General features: G+C 42.5%; 1 long non-coding RNA gene across 1 annotated transcript; it reads left to right on the top strand.

Moving 5' to 3' along the window:
• Window positions 1-6024, top strand: LOC113924657. The gene is made up of 3 exons (XR_003520752.2): window positions 1-58; window positions 5359-5496; window positions 5833-6024. It is a non-coding gene; the product is annotated as an uncharacterized LOC113924657 (long non-coding RNA).
• The last annotated feature ends 13506 nt before the right edge of the window (window positions 6025-19530 follow it).

The following is a 19530-nucleotide window of genomic DNA, read 5'->3' on the forward strand; positions in this document are numbered from 1 at the left end:
TCGGCTCTTTTTTCCGGGTTAATTACGTTTCGCATTAAAGCAAAACCCAGCCCCGGATGTGAGTACAATGCTCCGCCGAGCCCGCCGGGGGAGGAGAGGGGTGCCGGGGCGCCGCGGGGTGGGAGGGGGCGCGGCCGGGCGCCGCGGGCTGCGCGGAGGAGGCGGGGGCGGGGCGCCCGGGAGGCTGCCCTGGTGGCGGCGGGCCAGGCGCGGGCCCGGGACCACCTCGCCGGCGTCGGCGGCCGCGCAGGTGGGACCCGGGCCGCCGAGACTGCCGCGCGGAGGAGGCCTGCCTCCGACGCCGAGCCCCGGGCAGCAGGTGTCCGCAGCCGGAAAGGGGCCCGGGGCTGAGGGCGTCCTGGAACGACGGAGGCCAGCCGGAGCGCGGGCTCCCTCTTGAACCCCATTTCTGCTTCCCAGAGCCCCACCCAGCGACTTCAGCCGGGCCTCCCTCGGATCGTGAGCCCTTAGCCTTTCTAGGGCCGCAGGGTGAAAGTTTAGGGTTGGGGTCTTAAGAAGGAACGATTCTCAGGGGTTGTCATGAATGTGCCAGAAGAGCCCAGTGGCGCCGGACGTTTTAACGAGGGGTATAGGGACTTTCTCAGTGTGACGCAAAGACGCCTTTCTTGCCCTCAGAGCGGGAGGGTGCGCTGGAAAAAAAATGGGAAACAGACAAGCATACATTAAGTAAATAATGCCAAGGGGGACCTAAGAAAATCACTGCGTGCCGGTGCAGCCCCTGCATGATCTCCTTTGATCCACACAGCAACCGTACGGGTATCAATCCCGTTCACGATGAGGAAACCGAGACTCAGAGACGTTAAGTAATTTGCCCTGGGTCCCACAGTTAATCAATGGCAGGTCTGTCGGGTTCTGACGCCGGCCTCCCACGTGGGGAGATAATTTAAATATACATAAAGTCCGGCACAAAACCTCGGAAACAGGGACGCATAGTGGATTCACCCGTGGGATGGAGGACGGAGAGATAGATGCTGGGTCTAGGGATTCTGACGCAGATGCATTGAGGCTTTGAGGGAGAGGAGGACAAAGGAAGACCCTTGAGGCTCTAGGACAGGGACTGGCTGGGCGGGAGTGATGGAAAGGCTGGTCCACATCCCACTATTGTAGGGGAAAAGCACGCTAAAAAGTCTCTGGGACCTGAGGCAACATAGCCTGGGAGTAGGGGACCTTGCGCACGGAGCGGGGCAGCAGGATGACATGCTGTGCACAGCACACACCCCTAAAGCACCAGTGATGAAACCACACAAGTTTCCTCTTCCATTTTGATTGCCAAAGCAAAACTGAGCCACCAGTTCTCTCAGGTGTGAAACAAAGGCTCTTTGCTCTAGAACAATTTGCTTCGAATGAGGAAGGAAAGGGGGACACAAGAAAAAAAAATTTTTTTCCTCTGAAATAAATACATCAACGTCAGTTTTTTTCTGCTCATGAAGATTTTTGCCACTCACAAGTTTCAGGCGAGGTAGCATCTTAAGGAGCGTGTTCTCTGGAGCCAGATGGACTGGGTTTGAATCCCAGCTCTGCCACTCATTAGCTTTGATCTCTGCCCAAATGACAACATTTCTGTGCCTCAGTTTCTATCTGGGTTGTTATGAAAAGTAAATGAGTTAACATTTGTAGTGTTTAGATTATTGTGGAACATGAAGTAGGTGTTATGTAAATGTGTTTTAATTTAAAAATTAGATTATGGCTTTCATCGTGAAAAGGAACAAAATTCCACCCAGCTCCAAGCAAATCTGACTGGAACTGACAGTTTCCAGTATGAGCAATGAGGTAAAAGTCTCAGATTTCATGGTATGGTATGGTTCAGATTAAAACCCATAAAACTCTACTCCCCATGGGGCGTGCCTGAGTCACTCACTCACAGAGCCACAAATATTTTCTGAGCACTACTGTATTGGATGCCTGGGAAGCAAAGGGAGCCAAAGGCCTTGGGTCTATTAGGAGGATACAAGTGTCACTAGAATGTTGAGGCAGCCTTGTATCCCTCTTGGAAGTATTGTGAAAATAGCCCAGAGAATAAGTACAGCCAGCCTTTAGAGGAACAAGACATCTGGAGGGAGAGGTGGAGGGGAGCTTATATCAAAAAGGAGCTGGACTTTGAAATGGGCCTGAGAAAATGGTTACAATTTTACTGGAGGGGGGCAAGAACACAGGCTAGGAAGAGGGTCATCAGTGCACTTTGGGTGATGCTCATATTTCACTGGGAGCCCCATTTACCACCACATTTGCCCCTGGCCAGGACCCAGCTCCAGTTAGACTACAATTTCTTCCCTGATTCCATTCCCTTATCCCTAGACTTCTGGGTGCTTCCTCAGAGTGGACTCCCCCCATCCCCTCCTGTAGTGGGGACCACAGAGCAGGTGTCAGTTGAGTCTGCTCCCTGCTCTGTAGCCCCATTGCTACCTCTTGACCTGGACATTTTGGAAAATACTTCCATTACCTGATTTTATGCATTCATTTTTTTTTTCAGTGCAATAAATAGCCTCGATGTCTGAAAATGTAACCTCCTGTGGGGAAAGGAATGTCAAAAAAAGGGCCTTTCAGGGTATCCGGGTGGCTCAGTTGGTTGAGCATCCAACTCTTGATTTTGGCTCAGGTCATGATCTCAGGGTTGTGGGATCAAGTCCCACATCGGCTCCGCTAAGCAGGAAGTTTTCTTGAGATTCTCTCTCTCCCTCTGCCCCTCCTCCCCGTGCTCCCTCATGAGTCTCTCTCTCTCAAATAAATAAAATCTTTTTTTAAAAAAAAGGGAGAGCCTGGGGCGCCCAGGCGGCTCAGTCATTGAGCGTCTGCCTTCAGCTCAGGTCATGGTGCCAGGGTCCTGGGATCGAGCCCCGCATCGGGCTCCCTGCTCGGCGGGAAGCCTGCTTCTCCCTCTCCCACTCCCCCTGCTTGTGTTCCTGCTCTTGCTCTCTCTCTGTCAAATAAATAAATAAAATCTTTAAAAAAAGGGGGGGGGGAGCCTTTCACATCACCTATTTCAATCCCCTCATTGTGTCTACAAGATGACGTTCTTTGCTCAAGGTTTTCCAGCTAATTAGTGGAAGATTTCGTTCTAGAACCCAGGATTGACTTCCCCCAGAATCTTCTATTGGTATAGGAACCTTTCCATGAAGACGGAGACTTCTGGCCCAGAACCCAAGAATCTAAACAGTAGCCTATGCTCTAGCCATTTATTTATGCACTTTCTATTTGTTTTCAATATTAACGGCTGGGAAACTAGATGGCCTAATAACCTTCGGTGGGGAGCCAGCGCACCCTCTGGGCAAATGCATGATTCTCTGTCCTTAAAGATACCCATTATACAAGTAAGGTACAGGCGGCAGCCAGGGCCCATTAGTTGCACTGGGGAAAGTGGGAGACTCAAGAGCTCATTGGTTAATCCTGGTTCAGGCCAGTTAATTTCGCACAGAGAGAATTTGCTCCAAGGCCATTGCACCTCTAATGGTAGCTGGCCATTTCATAGTTACTGTCAGTTTCCATAGCAAAGTACCATCCATTTCCAGAAAGATTACTCAAACTACTGTTGTTCTCTTCACTCCTATTCATTCAACAAACAATTATGTGAACCTATTGCCATTTTCCTCCCACCAGGTATCTTGCATTTACTTATTATCCAGGTACTTGCTAAATGCTAATTGTTTTATGTGGATTATCTCACTTAAGTCTTACCTGGGAGCAAGATACTATTATGTTCTCATAGATAATATGACGAAGGCATACAGACTAAGCCTAGGTACAAACCGGTGCAGCCTGATACCAGAACCTGCCCTCTTAACCACTGAGTTTGTGAAGGATACAGAACGACATAACACAAGGCTCCTTCCCATCCACATTTGCAATAATTGTCATCATTTAGAATCTCCATTTCATGTCACCTGGCAATTTCATGTCCAAGGATATGTGCTCCAGAAAGTCACCTGGAGACCTATACAGTATATATGGAGTATGTGCACATATGTAGTGTATATATATGGAATATATACACACATACTCACTACAGTGTTGTTCATAATGTCAAAAATTGGAAATCACCCTCATGCTCATCAGCCCAGGATTGAATAGGTAAATACGGTACTTCCATATAATCCTATGCTATGCAACTGTTAAAAAAGAATGACATATCTCTCTTTATACAAAATATGAAAAATACTAGATATTTTAAGTGGAAAAAAGGCACAAGGCTGTCTGTATAGTATAATGCTATTTCTGTAAATAAAAATTAGACACGTTTCTTACAAGAGAAAAGAGTAGAAGACTACATTCCAAACTGTCCACAGTTCTCTTAGGGTGGAGAAGGAGGGGTTATAATGGTGTATCTCACTTTCTAAAAGATGTATTTTCTGTAATGTTTAATTTTTTGCAATAAGCATGCCTACATTTGGTTGTCAAAAAGCAATAATGGTTTAAATTTTTAATTAAAAAAAGTTTTAAAGCTCTATTTGAAAGCATATTGCAGCCCTCAAAGAGCTCATCCTTGAGCCTGGGAGGGAATATAACATATACAGAAATATGGATAGAATATACAGGAAGACAGTGTAACATATATAGAAATAACTATCGTGAAAGCCAGAAACTCATATACACAGATTGATGAACAGAGATACAATTCTGTGGGAAAATCAAACCAGCTTGGGTTGAGAGGTGCGGGAGAAAATGTGTACAAGAGATGGCACTTTGGGAGGACCTTGCAGGAAAGGGAAGATATAGAAGGTGGAGAGGGGGTGAGAACAGGTGGCCGCCCCATAAAGACCGCATCAAGGACAAAGTGTAGAGGCAGGAATGCATGGTATCCCTTCAGGGAAGTGTGGCCAGTCCAGTTCAGTTGGAGTCCGGGAGTGTAGATGAAGGATTGTCATGGGGAACAAAATGGGAAAGAAAGGTTGTTGGAGGGTCTTTACTGCTAAGCTAATGAGTTGTATTCATTATTTTAGGCTCCAAGAGCAACCTGAAGGTTTTTGAGCGAGGAAGTGACACAATTCACAGTGATTTCATAGGGACTGCTTGGTAACTGGACTCCAGCACCAAGCTCTCGGGATTTGCCTCCTGACTCACTAATTCGCTGCATAGCCTTGGACCAGTTATTTTACTTCTCTGTGTTTCCATAAAATGGGGAAGGTGGTGATAACAGATAACCTATCTCATACCATTGTCATTGAGATTGAGTGAGTTAATGTTTTCAAGGCACAGGGGAAGTGCTGAGATTGTAAACATAAAAAAAAAAAAACAGCATGATACCTTTGGATTAAGATCTTTGCATTTCGTTTTTGAACCTTTATTACAAAGAGCTAACATTACATGGTAAATTAACTATTCCCTCTTTTCCAATTTTCACAGGATTAGAGATTATTAATCTCCTTTTACAGATGGAAGAATTTAGGTTTTCAGGAGAGAGATACAATCTCAGCATCACATGGCCAGGCATGAGATGAATCCACCTGAATCCTCATTCAGTGACCCTGCCCAACACCCAAGGTTATCTCTTAGCTCAAACTCTCAGAACCTGGAGAATAGGAAAAATGGGGAGTGGAAGAGAACTGGCAGTTTCTGTTTATATGATGAGGGAAACAGCAGTAAGGGACCGTAATAAGGTAAAATCAAAAAAGATAAAACTTTGGGGGAACATTTGAAAGTTTGTATATAGAATCAAACTTGTAAAGTATGAATATATATATATATATATATATATATATATATATATATAAATACTGGATGATGCCCCCAACCAAAAAATCATATATTGAAGACCTAACAATGTGACTGCGTTTGGAGGCTTCTAGGAGGTAATTAAGGTTAAATGATGTCCTACAGTGAGGCCCAAATCCGATAGGATTGGTCACCTTATAAGAAGAGGAAGAGATCTCTCCCTCTCTCCATGTGCACCAAGGAAAGGCTACGTGAATGCCCAGCAAGAAGGTGGCCACCTGCATGCAAGCCAGGAGGAGAGCTGTCCCCAGAACCTGACATGCTGGCAAACTGATGTCGGACTCCAGCCTCCAGAACTGCGAGAAAATAAATTTCTGTTGTTTAAGCCACCCAGTCTGTAGTATTTTTTATACACATATGTACACATACATATATACATGCATTGCATACATACACATACCAAAAAATTATTTCCTAGTAACAAAGTTTGGAAAATATTGCTATACAGCTAGATCTGACACGAATAAATGTCAAAACTGAGTGCACATCCTGTCCCCAGAAATAACAGTCTGCTGGCCAAATGCACCATTCCTATTGATTCATGCTGATGGCATTGTTTTTCCGTCAGTTTGAATAAGTGCAGTGCACTGCTTGGATTCCTGCATCCCCAGTGATGCCCTGTGATTATATGGGAAGGACTGGGCCTGTGGAATCGGCGAGAGAGAATGAATAGATACCTTAGCTTTGAATCCATGACCATATTTTAGCACTATAGTTAACTCTGGAGTTGCTTAGACTAGTTACATAATTCATTTCCTCAGCAATGAGCCTGGGGGGCGGGGGAGGGCGCTGCTGTTAGGAAGTACTTGTGGGTGAATATAGTCAAAGTCATTAACTGCAATAAACTCTGTCCAGTTTATTCCAAGAGATGCCTGTGGTAGTAAGTGAAGTGGGTTGACTTTTATATCAGTGGTTCTTAACCCAAGCTGATTTTTTTTTTAAAGATTTTATTTATTTGACAGAGACACAGTGAGAGAGGGAACACAAGCCGGGGGAGTGGGGGAGGGAGAATCAGGGCCCCGCTGAGCAGGGAGCCCGATGGATGGAGCGGGGAGCCCAATGCGGGGCTCCATCCCAGGACCCTGGGATCATGACCTGAGCTGAAGGCAGATGCTTAACGACTGAGCCACCCAGTCGCCCCAACCCAAGCTGGTTATTACAAAACAACAAAAAAGCACAAAGAATATTTGGACATAGATGTATGTCCTTCCATTATTTTGTTAATAGGAAATATACACACAGTACAAAGATCAAAAGGTGCAAAAGAGTAAGATTGAACAAGTATTTTTTCTACACATGTGCCCCAAACACTGCTCTCCATGTGCCTCCAAACACTGCTCTCCTCCGCAAGAGATAATCAATGTGTGTGTATGTGTGTGTGTGTGTGTGTGTGTGTTTAATAATAAAAACATTCAGTTTTGCAAGGATATGCTTAAAAATGTTACCTGTAACTATCTGAGTTAGGTTTACAGGTGATTCTTTAAAATGTTTATATTTCTGAATTTTCCAAGTATTCTTTAATAAGCCCATAGTATTTTGTGATTAGAAAAAAAGGTAGTTTTAAAAGTAAATAGATTTTAGGGGTACCTGGGTGGCTCAGTCGTTGAGCGTCTGCCTTCAGCTCAGGTCGAGCCCTGCATCAGGCTCCCTGCTCAGCGGGAAGCCTGCTTCTCCCTCTCCCACTCCCCCTGTTTGTGTTCCCTCTCTCGCTGTCTCTCTCTCTCAAAAAATTAAAAAATCTTTTTTTAAATTAAAAAATCTTTTTAAAAAAGTAGATTTTAATCTGAAAGTACCTCAGAGAGCTCATAGCTGCTTTGTGATTTAAAAAACAAAACAAAACATAGAACTAACTTTAACCACAAATTGTCAGTCGGTGGATATATTTTTCAAAAACTTTTAGCCTATTTGTTTCCATTCACATTAAAATTCCTGCCACTGGAAAAGATATACAGAACCTGATTACCAACATGAACCCTGAGATCTAGTGAAACTCATTATGACTCATTGGAAACAGGTAATTAGCTCAGGAATCTTCTTTCAAATTTCATCATAATTTGTATGATGACTCCACATGTCTATCAAAGTATATTAAAATTAAGCGTAGCACTAGACTGGAGAATTAAGCCTAGTTCAGGCTAACGTCTTTATTTAGTAATTAAACAATAACAAGCTAAATGTATCCTTACACCTAATCCTTAATGATGCTCTGATGTTCTAATTGGATTAATAGCCACATGCACCCTCCAGCATCTGATGTCCAAAGATGTCACAGTCCTGGCTTGCTGAAAAGACATATAGGGATTGTGGCACTGATCTGGAGGTCACCCTTCTGGCAACTTGAATCCCTGGAATGGAATTCCAAACACAGAAGGCAAGAGGGAAAGGCCCACTGAGTAGCCGAAGTCCCTCATTAAGGAGAGCCTTTCTTAGCCTTGCTTACTGATTCTGATTGAATATCTAATTTCCAAAGTCCTCACAAGATTATGTGAGTTTCCTTGTCCTCACAAGATTAGAAACAGCTGGGGAATGGAGATGATATTAGAGATGGAAGAGGGGCGGGATGGAGGAGGAAATTATTTTATTCAAGTTCATTCCTACGTCTGCAAATGGATTAGCTGACAACAAAGGAGGGGAGAGAAAAGTTAAGAATCCCCAGAGGTTATATGTGCTCAAGACAATCTTTGTCATTTCTGGTGATGACCTTGGGGTAGGAAAAAGTGGTTGAACAGTGATGGGTGCCTTTATTTTGGGTGGGAAGTTCCATGTGGTTTTGCAGGTAGGAGTGGTGGCCTGTGGGGAGGAGACCACCTTTCCGAGGGTGGTGGTAAGAGAAGACAGGACTCACTTACACTCTTTTACCTTTTTAAAATATTATATCATGTGGGGGTGCCTGGGTGGCTTAGTCGGTTAAGTGGCTGCCTTTGGCCTAGGTCGTGATTCCAGGGTCCTGGGATCAAGTCCCACGCCAGGCTCCCTGCTGAGCGGGGAGCCTGCTTCTCCCTCTCCCTCTACCTGCCACCCCCTGCCCCCCCGCTTGTACTCTCTCTCTCTAATAAAAAAAATAAAAAAAACCTTAAAAAAATTATATCGTGTGCATTATGTATCTTTGTTTAATAATAAAAATTTAAAAACAATATTTAATGCCCATACAAAAGATTTTACAAATAAAAATTTGGTGAAAATAAAATTGTAGAAATTAAAAATATTGAAGACCTGAAACCATAAAACTCCTAGAAGAAAACAAAATAGGTAAGCTCCTTGGCACCACTCTTGGCAATGACGCTCTTAGATTTCACTCCAACCAAAAGCAAAAATAAGCAAATGGGACTACATCAAACTAAAAATCTTCTGCACAGCAAAGGAAACCATCAACAAAATGAAAAGGCAACCTACTGAAAGTGAGAACATATTTGCTAATCATATTCAATAAAGAGCTAATATCCGAAATATATAAAGAACTCACACAACTTGGTAGCAAAACCAAAATTCTGATTAAAAATTAGGCAGTTTTCAAAAAAAGACATACAAATAGCCAAGAGGTATATGAAAATATGTTCAACATCATTCATCAGTAGGGAAATGCAAATCAAAACAATGAGAAATCACCTCACATCTGTCAGAATGGCTATTATCAAAAAGACAAAAGATAACAATTGTTAGCAAGGATGTGGGCAAAGGGAAGCTTTGTGCACTGTTAGTGGAAATGTAAATTGGGGCAGTCACTATGAAAAATAGTATGGAGGTTCCTCAAAAAATTAAAAATAGAACTACTATATGATCCAGCAATTCCACTTCTGGGTGGGTATATAGCCAAAGGAAGCAAAATCACTACCTCAAAGAGTTATCTGCATGAGCTATTCCATAAGAAAATATAATGTATGTATACACACACACACACACACACACACACACACACACACACACACACACATATACACACAGAATATTACTCAGCCATAAAAAAGAAGGAAATCCTGACATTCGTGACAACGTTGAATGGATCTCGGGGGCATTATGCTAAATGAAGTAAGTCAGAGAGAAAGACAAATAGTGTATGATCTTATTGATATGTGGAATCTAAAACCAAACAAACATAGAAACAGAAAATAGATTGGTGGTTGCCAGAGGCAGAGTAAGAGGGGTGAGCAGGAAATGGGTGAAGGTGGTCAAAAGGTACAGACTTCCAGTTACAAAATAACTAAGTTCCGGGAATATAATGTACAGCATGGTGACTACAGCTACAAAAACACTGTATAAATATTTGAAAGTTGCCAGAAGAGTAGATCGTAAAAGTTCTCATCACAGAAAATGATTTATAGCTATGTGAGGAGATGGATGTTAACTAAATTTATTGTGGTGACTATTTTGCAATATATATTGATTTGATCATTATATTGATCAATTTATTTGATCATTATATTGTACTTTAAATTTTTTATTTTGGAGGCACCTGGGTGGCTCAGTCGTTAAGCGTCTGCCTTTGGCTCAGGTCATGATCCCAGGGTCCTGGGATCGAGCCCCGCGTCAGGCTCCCTGTTCAGCGGGAAGCCTGCTTCTCCCTCTCCCACTCCCCCTGCTTGTGTTCCCTCTCTTGCTGTGTCTCTCTCTGTCAAATAAGTAAATAAAACCCTTTAAAAAAGAAAAAATAAATAAATTTATTTTTATTTTTTTAGAGAGAGAGAGCATGTATGCCCGCAAGCAGGGTGTGGGGGGGGGGCACAGGGAGGGGGGGAGAATCTCAAGCAGACTCCCCACTGAGCCTGGAGCCCAATGCAGCGCTGCATCCCAGGACCCTGAGATCGTGACCTGAGCCAAAATCAAGAGTCAGACAAGCACTTAACCCATGGAGACACCCAAGCACCCCTATATTGTACACTTTAAACTAATACAATGTTATATGCCAATTATGTCTCAATAAAAATGGAAAAAATACAAAAAAGATACAAAAGATACAAAAAATTGTACACAATGAGATATCACTACACACCTATCAGAATGGCTAAAATAAAAAATATCCACAATGTCATATGCTGGTGAGGATGAAGAGAAGCTGGATCATGATACATTGCTGGTGGGAATGTAAAATGTTACAGCTCTTCTAGAAAACGGTTTGACAGTTTCTTTAAAATGTAAACATGGGGCTATCATATGATCCAGTAATTGCACTCCTGGGCATTATTCATCCTGGAGAGAGAAGACATGAGGGGCACCTGGGTGCAGCTCAGTCAGTTAAGCATCTGCCTTCTGCTCAGGTCATGATCTCGGGGTCCTGGGATCAAGCCCCGCATAGGGATCCTTGCTCAGCTGGGAGTCTGCTCCTCCCTCTCCCTCTGCCTCTGCCGCCCACTCTGCTCTTGCTCTCTCGCTCTCAAATAAATAAATAAAATCTTCAATTTAAAAAAAAAAGAAATGAAGACATGATCACACAAAAACCTGTACATGAATGATTATAGCCCCTTTATTGATAATAGCCAAAAATGAAACAACCCAGATGTCCTTCAACTGGTGAATAATTAAACTGTGGTAGATCCATACCATGGAATACTATTCAGCAAGAAAAGGGAAGGAGCTACTGATATACACAAGGATGAATATTCAGAAAAGTATGCTGGGCGCCTGGATGGCTCAGTCGGTTAAGCGGCTGCCTTCGCCTCAGGTCATGATCCTGGAGTCCCGGGATCGAGTCCCGCATCGGGCTCCCTGCTCGGCAGGGAGTCTGCTTCTCCCTCTGACCCTCTTCCCTCTCGTGCTCTCTATCTCTCATTCTCTCTCTCTCAAATAAATAAATAAAATCTTAAAAAAAAAAAAAGTATGCTGAGTGAAAAGAGCCAGTCCCCAAAGGTTATGTACTGTAGATTGATTCCATTTATATAACATATTTTTTTTTTTTTTTTTGACAGAGAGAGACACAGCGAGAGCGGGAACACAAGCAGGGGGAGTGGGAGAGGGAGAAGCAGGCCTCCCGCGGAGCAAGGAGCCCAACGCGGGACTCATCCCAGGACCCTGGGATCATGACCCGAGCCAAAGGCAGACGCCCAACGACTGAGCCACCCAGGGGCCCTATATAACATTCTTGAAATGATGACACTATAGAAATGGTGAACCAGTAAATGATTGTCAAGGTTAAGAAGGGTGTGGGGTAGGAGGGAGGTGGGTGTGGCTATAAAAGCTCCAGCTTGTGCTGATGGAAATCCTACTCTCGGCGCTATCAGTGTCAATATTCTGGTTGTGTTAGCTGACCGTGGTTTGCAAGATGTTACCACGAGGGGAAGCTGGATCTCTCTGAACTATTCCTTACAACTGCATGTGAATCCACCATTATCTCAAAATAAAACATGTGACTAAGAAGAAAAACGTTAAGCTAAAAAAAATATTATGAGAGTTTTGTGCTTAAATAGATACTATCTATTTTTAAAAATCACTTGGGGTGCAACATATCCCTCTTGACCCTCGCTGACCAAAGGCATTGCTACTTACAAAGCCCACACGCTGGTTAAGCACACTTTCACAGACTGTGGCTGGCAGCACTTAATTTGTGGTGAAATAACAATTAGTTTTTAGTTGTGATATGAAAAGCGGCACTTCATCACTCTCCTACCTCCGCAGCTACAATCCCTATGACAGAGCTTTTCCCCATGTGCATCTCCTCCGCCATTGGGGCATAGGGTGGCTTCCGTCCATTTTTCTGCTTTCCTTAAAAAGCACACTTTTGATACTTGGAGAAACTCCAGAACCTTACCTGGCATTCAAGAGTCACTCTCCTAGGACAGGGTGCACATGAGGGTTGGTTAGATCATTTCGATTCATTACCATAAAATGCTGCTCTGGCTCCCCCATATTCAGAAGGTGAGAAGCAAGCATTGCAGAAGTCCGTTGAATGGAGCTTATAATTACATGTTACTGAGCAGGCCATGAGTCAAATCATGGCCACTGAAATGGAACTGCGTGTTCTCGAAATAGTTCAGCCATGAGGTCTAGGGGCTGATTTATTTCTGGTTTCTCCAGTTTAAGCCCTTGTGCATGACCCTGTAACTACCACCCAGTTGAGAGTAGATGGGCAGCACCGTGAGGGACACAGAACTTTGGACTAGGGCACCTCAGAAACTGTCGGTAGAATGATGCCTGTAATTTTTATTGTGCAAAGTTGTAAAGGATCTGGAAATCTAAGTACTATATTTTGAACAGAAATGTTAGCAAGAGAATGATATAAAGCAGAGGTATTCAAACTTTTCTTCACTTACACCCCTAAAAAATGCTGCAGACCATGTAACCCTTCCCACATTTTAAGTTGACGTCTCTAGCTTTTCATCATAGGTTTGAGTGCTTGCAGAGGATGTAGTTTGCAGATTGTTTCCATCAAATGTTTTAAAATAAAACTTGTTATATCATCCTTTTTAATGCATCCAATAGAATCTAAGTACCATAGTAATTTGACACCATCATTCCTTTTTCAAAATGAACAGAAATGCTCAATCATTCCCTTCCCTCCGTGAACTATATTTTCCTTCCTCTTCCCTTAAAGATTTGTCTCCAAATGTCATATATCTTTATGACATCTTTTATTCTTTGAACATCTATCATTTAGGCATCTTTTACTGATTATCATATTTTTTGAAACAAATATGCATGTGTAAATTGAATTTACAATTTCAAAAACTATCCTGTGACTGGAAGGTATTAAAACATTTCCTGAGACTAGGTCATTATTATAATTCTCAGTAACAGAATAAATACGTATTTTATTGATCATTAAACACAAAATAGTAAAATGTTGGAAATTATCTTCCTAATGAGAATTATCTCTCCTAATTGAGGAGGGTGGATTTTTACATATATGTATTTGTATATATTTACATATACATGTAATCAGTTCAAATATCCATCCATTAATATTACTTATTGCAAGAAGGAACAGGTTCAGCATCAATATTAACATTATTTCTCATTTTTATGAATGTAAGCCACTGAGAAACCTTGTTCACGTTAACAGGTAGATGGGCCACAAGGAGTTTTGTTATGACAATGTCCATCCAGGACTGACGAGAAGGAAGGAAACTAGGGACATATTTCTGGGCTTATGGCTTCAGAGGTGCACCTGGAATGACTCAATCACTTAATGAATACAGACCCTATATGAAGATTTGTAGCCGGTCCACCTTTGCTGGGGAACTTGAGATTTGTTTTTCAGCAGTGCCAAATTTGGCCATGTCATTCAATTCTTTGGACTCCTTCACATAATAGGTCAGATATCACTTTGAGACCTTCCTTCAAAATTTATTCTACAGGGGAGGTTGTGGGGCAGGGAGCATGTGGGAACTGTTTGCACTTTCTGCTTAATTTGGCTGGGAACCTAAAACCCGCTCTAAAAAATGAAGTCTATTTTTTTAAAATTATGTTAATGATCTATCAGTGGTTGACTCGAGTGGGTTTTTCTCCAAGTTTTAAGGAAAACAATAAATTGGAAACCACCTAATTTGTGAAATGATTGGTACCTCAGTCGTAAAGGCTTTTGCTTTCTCAACACAAACACAAATATTTCTAATTGTTCCTTGTCTTGGCCCTGGAGGTTTTTACAATCTAGGACAATGCCTTTCTTTCCTTTTTTAGAAGTAAGGAAGGGCTGGTGTGCCTGGAGGGTGGGAGCAGAGAAGACCCAGTGTGACACCCGGGCTCTCACTTCACCTCAGGCGGATCCAGAAGCTGAATGCCTTCCGCAGTCTACCCTGTGGGCACCCACCATTAACACACCCCCGGAGCAAGGGGATTTAAGAACTATTTCAAATACACCATAAAGTCAGCTTTCGGGGGTATTGTTTTGCTGTTTATCTGAAATTCAAATTTAACTGGGTGAACTGGATCTATCTCTCTGGCAACCCTATCTAATTCAAATCATTCCCTTCAAGAAATGGCAAACACAAACACCGGGCAAGACTAAAGTCCTCGACCAGGGAGCAGGGTCTTTTATTCCTCCCTCTATCTAATTCTCAAATATAGTTACTCTTTTCTCATCTCCCATCATGGCGTCCATCTTTCTCCTCCCCCCGCTTTGTTTCCATCCTTTGAGCCCAAAGCAAAAATGTCAGCAGAAACAACAACAGCAACAACAACAGTCATGAAAGCAGGAAAGCTTTTTGGAGGAAACCAGGCCAGTGAAATGCATTTGAGAGGAGCAGACAGCGTGTGGGTAGTGTGGGCAAAACATCTCTGTCCTGTCCTCTCAAAAGCAGAGGCTAAAAGCAGGAGAGGGGGGAATCAGCCGCTTCTTTCAGGGCAGAAACCACATACATAAAATTTGTGATGATTCTCTTTTCCAGTCTCACCCGCGGACACATAATAAAAAATATTATTCGAGTCCAGCTTCATTTCCTATACTCTTTGGTGCTCTCCTGAGCTGTTCCTTAGGAAAGATACCAGCAAGCCTTCCCGTTTTTTCTTCCCCCTTCTGTTCCTATTTACTACCACTGCCTTCTCTCCCTCCCCTCTCATCTCCCAAGCACCAAAAATAATTTGAATTTCAAGCTTTTTTTTTTTTCATGGCCTTCCTGTGGGTGTGGGAGGACCTCCTTCGGGAATTGTTCTGGATCTAGTCGACTCCATCTGTAATTTGGCAAAATCTCTGTCTGCACCCCGCCCCCACTTCCTTTTCTTGATACATAGGAGTCTGGGTGTCCCCCACCCCACAAAAACCTCCTCCATCTAGTCCTTAGGTAACCAAACTGAGAGAGCCCCCCAGGGAGGCCCCGTGGGTCTGCAGCCTCCACTTACCCCGCCCCTGGTTTTGGAAGAACGAGAGCTCTCTGCACCAAGGAGCCAGCTTCTCACCAGCCAGAGGAAGCCGCCTCCTGCAGGCCGTCGACTCCAAAGGACAAGGTGACTTCCAGGAGGAAGGCAAGATCTGTGCTTTTCAGTTCAGGAGACCCAAGGCAAGTTCCTGTTTCAAAGACAGAGTTTTAAAACCTGTTTAAGTTCTGAGAGTTTTGTGTGTGTGTGTGTGTGTGTGTGTGTGTGTGTGTGTGTGTGTGTGTGTGTGTGTCCCTCTCCCCAATTCACCCACGTGATCCCCTTGATTTTCCTCTGGGGGACAGCTGAGCTGCCTTTCTAAAAAATCTCTCTGGACCACACCTCCCCGCCCCCCTTCCACCTTCCCCATCAGCTGTCATCATGGCCATCTCTGAGCGAGTGTGTGTTTGTTACTGACAAAAAAAGAAAAGGGGGAAAAAATGAGAGAAAGAAAAAGGACTTCACATCTAAGAATTTCCTGTGGTTTGGGACAGTTTTAGTTCAAGGCTTTCATGACTTATTTTTCCCTCACTTTTTCCGTGCTGAAGACAGGGCTCAGAAATACTGCTGCTGATCCTTAGAACTGGCTTTCTTCCTCAGGTCCTAGATGAGACACTCTCCTTGGAGTTGGAGTTGGAAGGGAGCAGCAGGATGGGTGAGGACCAAGGCTGAAGACCCAGTTGCAGGCAGATCTTTGGTGCTCACCAGAGCCTCTGGGAGGGCGTACCCCTGGTTGCCTGGCCAACAAGCACCAAAGAGAGGTCTCACGTCTCTGTCTTCATAGTTATTTGCATATTCCTCTATTTTGGCAGTTTCCTTAGAGTAAAATAGGCATAATAATGCCTAACACACAATGATATTGTGAGGAATTAATAAAATGAAAGTGCCTAGTATAGTACCTGACAGACAGTAGACATTAACATTTGTTGAGCATGAAGTACACTTATCACATTATATTCTATTCGCTTGCTTATTTGTCTTACCACCAGACTCTGAATGCCTTACTCATTTTACCTCCTCTGTACCTATGACAGTGCCTATAACATAGTAGACACTCAATACATATTTTTAAATTTATTCATCAAGTAATTAATACCTGTTCCCACCCTCACCCTGGCCCCATTTTTCTTGCTGGTCAAAAGGATACTCTTTGCCCTCTCCTATGTTCCCTGGGCAAGGTTCTGGAACCCAAGCTATGAACAAAAAATTGCCAGACTTGAAATGGATGAAATGATAACAGTCCATTTCCTAGAAATACCAAAGGGAGTTTTCTCAGCAACCACACTGAAGGGAAAAGATTAGGAAGCACAAATTCTGTGGGATGTTATTATTTCTAAGTCCACTGAAGAAATGTAATGTGTTCAAATTAAAGCCAGAGTCCAGGGTGCTATTTATATTCAAAGTATTTTCAAAGAGCAGAAAAGAGCAGACTCCCCAAGGCCCTTCAAGGGGGGAAGAACAGCATTCTGAAAGAAATAAAGAGAGGAAGGAAAGAAGGAAGGGAGGAAGGAAAAAGAGAAAGGGAGGGTGGAAAGAAGAGAGGAGGGAGAGAAGGAGAGCGGGAAGGAAGGGAGAAACAATGGAACAAGGAGGAAAGGAAGACAGCTAGAAGAGTGGATTTCAAAGCAGATGCATGGAAATGACAGTTAAGTATGGTCTACTGAACTCATAATTTTATTAAACCCTCACTAAAATGACAATAAATGGAGAAAAGAGCATAAAGGTTCAAGAGAATGTGCAAACCTCAAAAACCAACAATAAATTTTAAAACTTTAAAAAACACAAAAGCTATGAGAAGTGGAAACTAAGCTACCATGCCAGAAAAACCTAGCCTTGCAAGAGTTGGAAGCCAACAAGAAACCAGCTCTTTGGCATCTCCAAGCCCTAGACAGGCTGAGGGATTAGATGACCTGGAACCTCTGAAAGGGGTGGCAGGGCAGGTGTTGGTTTGGGTGGGGCAGAAAACAGGAAGATTGGTTGAAAGCTTGTGTGAGGAGGAAGAGAGGTTAAACAAGGTAGACTCAAGGCTTAGGAGCTAGGATCCACCAAGGACAGAAATAAGACAATTTACTGATGAGGGGCAGATTCATTGAAAGCTTGTATATTGAACGGTAATGCCACCACGTGTGCCCCATCTCCCTTATCCAACTTGGCTGGAAGAAGGCTGGAAAAGGCTTACACCTCCCCAATTCCCACCCTCCCACCACCAGGCAGGAGTGTGGAGGAGTAATCTCATTGGGAAACTGTCCAGCTCAAGAGAAAAACTCTACAGAATCTGTTATTTTTCTCACAGTGCAATGGCTTTGGTGCAGCCCACCTGTCCTCAAACCTCCCACATATGCTCAACAATTTCAAATAGATTTTTAGTGCCTCACTTATAACTGTGAACCAACCATCAAGGACCATCAAACATTTGAGGGAATCCTCCAACATCAAAGAGAGACCAAAACAAACAAATGAGGAAAAATGGGGGGAAACTTGGAAGACACAGAGGGAAAGAGGGAAAAAAATACTTTCATATTGAAGTAAAAAGAGATACTGTGTTCTTTGATGCTTTTTAAAGAAAGAGAAGAGAGCATTCAGAAAACCAGAAAGACTCATGGAGATTACAAATATGACAGAAAAAAAAAAAATTCAGTGGGAGAGTTGGAAAATAAATTGAGGAAATCTACCAGAAAGTAAAACAGAAAGACAAAAAAATTAGGAAGTAGGAAAGATGAAAACAATCAGATACAAATCCAGGATGCTTAATATCTTCTTAGTAAGAGTTGCAAACGAAAAAAACAGAGAAATGAAATCATGATAGAATCCCAGAACTGAAGTACATTTGTTTCCAAATTAAAAGGGCCAATGGGTACTTGACAGAGTGAATGAAAGCATCATTGCGGTGTTGTTCAGGGATAAAGAGAAGATTCCAAAAGCTTTCAGAGAGAAAGAAACAGGTCATACTCAGAAAAGTCAAGGAATCAGAATGGCACCAGACTTCTGAACAGCAGTACTGGACAGTAAGGGACAAAGACATCAAGGACTTCAAAAGACCTTGAAAAAGGAAAAATGATTTACAACTGTGACCCTTATACTCGACCAAAATATAAACTAATCATGAGGATAGAATAAAGGCATTTTTCAGGCATACATTGTCTCAAAAATTCACTTCCCATTCATCCATTCTCTAGAAAATACAAACCAGATTCCTGAAAAAAAATGTAGGCCTAACACATGAGGGAGGAAGAGGGAAATCCCAGGACGAAGATGAAGGAAAGTTTCAGAATAGTAGTTGTGCATCAGTCCTAAGGAAAAAGTCCATATCAGAGCTGGCAGACAGAGAAATGCAGGATTGCTGGATATGGAGACATCCAAATTTAAAAAAGAAAGAAAGAAAAGAAAGAAACTGGGAGATCACCGGATGTGTTTGAATGTATTAGAAAGAATTTTATAATTCTGTCAGAAAGTTGGAAGATGAATTAATGACAGATACATAGGAAACCAATTAAACAACAATAACAACAATGAAAAGATGATTATTAATTCCAGGAAAAACCAAAAGTTATACAGGAAAGAAAAAGTAATTGCAATGTACTACATGATTCTTCTCTGAGCAAAGTTTACATAGATACTAAGGTTAACATTAACACTGAGTCAATAAAAACTGTTATGTAACTAGAAAGGAGAGGAGAAAGAGAGCTAACATCTCCTATTCCATAGTAAGATGTCCATAGAAGGAATAATCAGGAACTAGCCACATAAGCATGATATATGAAACTAAGATGGTAAAGAGCATAAGAAACTTTTAGGCTAAAAGTCTAAGTGATTGCCTCTCAGGTAAGGGCAGCAAGTGAAGCAAGGAACTATTTTTTGTTATAAGCCTTGTAGTACTATTTGATTTTTTAAATGGTGGCATCTTTTGTTTCCATAATGATAATGGAAAGTTGACAAAACAGGCATTCTGAGTTCTGGTTCTATTTCCCTCCCATGCCATGGGATCTCAGTTTCTTGTATGTCAAATGAGGGACTGAGGATGTC

The sequence above is a fragment of the Zalophus californianus genome, chromosome 2 (genome assembly GCF_009762305.2).
Source record: "Zalophus californianus isolate mZalCal1 chromosome 2, mZalCal1.pri.v2, whole genome shotgun sequence".
Lineage (NCBI taxonomy): Eukaryota > Metazoa > Chordata > Mammalia > Carnivora > Otariidae > Zalophus > Zalophus californianus.